Source organism: Octodon degus, unplaced genomic scaffold, assembly GCF_000260255.1.
Source record: "Octodon degus isolate 3935 unplaced genomic scaffold, OctDeg1.0 scaffold00156, whole genome shotgun sequence".
Taxonomy (NCBI): domain Eukaryota; kingdom Metazoa; phylum Chordata; class Mammalia; order Rodentia; family Octodontidae; genus Octodon; species Octodon degus.
The window spans coordinates 6,570,858-6,574,186 of record NW_004524732.1 but is presented as its reverse complement, the minus strand read 5'-3'; the positions used below and the strand labels follow the sequence as shown (position 1 = coordinate 6,574,186).

The window sequence follows — 3,329 nt, the reverse complement described above, 5'->3', positions numbered from 1 at the left end:
GTCCACGGCTCCATTTCTATCCACTCTGGCTCAGGCAATCCAAAGTCCCACGTATTCCTCACTGTTGGCACTCAGCTCCTCCAAGACCATCTTATGAGGAAGAAAGGTCCAAGGCCTTAGGGAAGGTTTCCCTGCTGCCCACCAGGAAAGAAGCATTTCCTTTGGCACATGTAGATTCCAACACATGGGCCAGCCATGGTGACTAAGGCCTGTCCATAGGTCCCCTACTAGTATCCATGTCATTTGATTTCATTGTGGTATGACACCCAACAAAGTTTGAGTGTCTTCCTGCACTACACTTTGTTCTTTTCTTGTCATTCTGAGGGTCAAAAAAACCTTGCGTGTACCCCACAAATACTCTACCACTGAGCTGCACTTCCAGCCTCATCCTACCCATTTCCAAGGCTTCTTTTCAGTGGTCTCAAATGTATTGATAATGTAAAAAAGAAGCCCCATTGGCCATTCACAGCTCTCTTCATCAGGCAAAACTGAAACTCTAATCTGAGCTTACACAATAGTTCTCATTCCTTCCTCCCCACCCCAGGCAACCACCTTGCCATTTTCTGTTTCTGTGAATTTGAGCACTGTGGGTAGTTATCAAAGTGTAATCAGATACTATTTGTTTCATTTCTGGCTGGCTTATTTCTGTGTTTTCTACATTTGTTTCTCTTGACTGGGATTTAGGGCATGGGTTGGGAAATGTCACCTTGGAGCACACCACACTCCTGTCCCCGGGGTGGTTTGCTTATTTTACTTGAGGCAATGTGCTCAGGTTTCCTTCGTGTTGTAGCAGTTTTCAGTAGTTCTTTCCTTTTAAGGCAGAGTTCCTTTCCATTGTGTGAATTTGCAGTATCCCCCATACCTACTGTTTCTCCTTCCTTGATTCATGTAAGAATGAAAAACCATAGTCTGAAAATCTTATGTAAAAATTTCAGAAACACACAATTTGTGAATTTTAAGTGGCAAGCCACACTGAGGAGGCCCACTAATTTCATGACCCTTTCTTCCATCTTTTTCACTAAGAATGTGAATCCCTTTGTGTGGAATATTCTTGCCATGTTGCCTATGTTCCTGTCAGTTGCTTGGTTTTCTGGCCAGGTGTTGCTCTGTCCCAGTGCTGCAATGAACTCAGAAGGTCAAGTGTAGCCTAAACCAACCTCCTCAACCTTCCCCTCCCTTCACTTCATCTCCTCATGGGGCATCGATCACAGCATCCAGCGATCACAGCATCCAGCGAGGAGAAGTGTGTGCAGTGCAGTCAGGTACAGTGTTTGAGAGGCTCCATTCACATGCAGTCATTGTGGCCTGTGGTTATAATTGCTCTCACTGACTTATATATTCCACTTCATCCCTGGTGCAGGTGCACAGTGTTATGGGTCACTCAGAATAGGAACCAGATCAACCAGATTGGAATTTGGAAAGCCGTTTATTACTGAGCTCAGGGCCTCCCAGTCTGCTCTCAGGCAGGAGAGGACTGAAAGGCGGCAGCCCAGGAAGCAGGAAGGGGTTTTAAACCCTGGAACCACAATGAATTTGATAAGCAAATTCATTGTCTGACACAAAATAATGCTTTCAGAGTGATTGGGATCACAACTCAAACTACATTTCTGGGGCTTTTGTTCCAGTTTCTGGTTAATTTGCACCTGAGTACCTACTGGCAGCCTTGCATAGCCTGGAGGTTACACGAAGTTAAAGCCTATTTAATTTCCTTTTGAAGTCATCTCTGTAAGCTAACTTTGGTAACAGGAATTGGTGAGGGCTACAGGAATTTTATCTTAGCAAAGAGCAAGAAACAGCCACTAGTTACTAAACACCTTAGAACCGTGGTGAGTATATATTTACAACAGAAAGCACAAGATTTACATTTATAATCTAAAACGTGAGTTGACTCATTACACACAGGAGACACCTTACTGTGTTTTATGGAATAGTAACTGGCAGGCACAGGAACTAGTTAGGTCATGGGATGTGCTCTCACATGCACAGGCCCCTCTGTCCCAGTGTTCTTTTCTACCCCTTTGTCAGACTTCTGTGCTGCCTCCATTTCTGAGCCATAGTGAAAGATGCTGCTCTGGTTCTGGGCGTGAACTGACTGTTGGAGACTGTACTACAGTTCTTGTGGATCTGTACTGAGAAGGGGAATTTTTTTGGTGTACGTACGTGTGATTTTTGCAAAATTTGATAACCGTTTTCATATATGAAAATATAAGCGTGCCGTCACTTAGGGAGAATAGTAAGATAATTACCCTTGAACATACCATTGACTCTAAGAAATAAGAATAACAGTATAGTTGGGAATTGCCAATATGACACTCAACAGAGTGAATTCACAGGGAATTTCTGTGGGACATGGCTGAAGCTAATGATCAATCACATGCGCAGGGCTAAAGCGAGGCCAGCCTCAAGTACATAGAGCACCCAGGGGAACCATGTGAACAAGGTGTTCCAGCTGAAAGGATGGGAGCCGCCAGAGATGAGCCAGCCAGATACATTGTCAGGCAGAGGGTTTTAACTGACATCAACCTCCTCAGTGTATAGGTAAACAAGTGCTGTGTTTGTTGAGTGGTTCTTTTTTCTCCCTTCAGGAGAGGAGGCTCCGCCTGACCTCAGCTTTCTGCATTCTGCTCTTGTCTCCATTTCTTCATCCTCCACTGCCCTCTCTCTAGGAAACTTGAGACTTGCACTGGGTGTGGGAAATTTCTCAGTCATGAGAATTCTCTTTAGTTTTGGGAGAAACCACTCTCCTGATCCACACAGTGCCTTTAGCATTTGACAGTGTCACCCAGAGTACACCAGCATCCACATGCAGAGCCTCCTCGGGTGCCTGCCCTCTTTTTCGGTGGTTCTTTGATAAAAACCATTAGAATGGGTGTGAGGTAGCATCTCATTGGGGTTTTCATTTTCATCGGTATAATAGTGAATGCTACAATGTGTCTTTTGATGTGCTTTTGGAGCCACACTATGTATTTTCCATGAAGAATTATCAACTTAGTTCCTTTGCTCATTTTTAATTCATTCATATAATGAATCTCATTCTATAATATTCTGATATTAATATTTTACATTTTAGTGACCAGCAGTTATGCTCTTACCCTCCCATGAGTTTTCTTTTCCTTGTATTGATGGGACTTGATGCACAATACTGTTTATTTTTCATAAAATCTATCTAGTGGGGGCTGGTGAGATGGCTCACTGGTCTAAAGCACCTACCTAGAACAAGCTATAGCAAAACAGAGGGACCGCGGTTCAATCCCCCAGCACCACATGCCAGCCAGCCCCGCCCCCTAGTGGGCTGAGCTGGCCACACACACACACACACACACACACAC

General features: G+C 44.2%; 1 protein-coding gene across 1 annotated transcript in view; it reads left to right on the top strand.

The window, feature by feature from the left end:
- Positions 1-3,329, top strand: part of LOC101565044 (cytochrome P450 2D16-like) — a 39,587-nt gene that overhangs the window by 32,196 nt on the left and 4,062 nt on the right. The gene's annotated exons all lie outside the window — the stretch shown is intronic.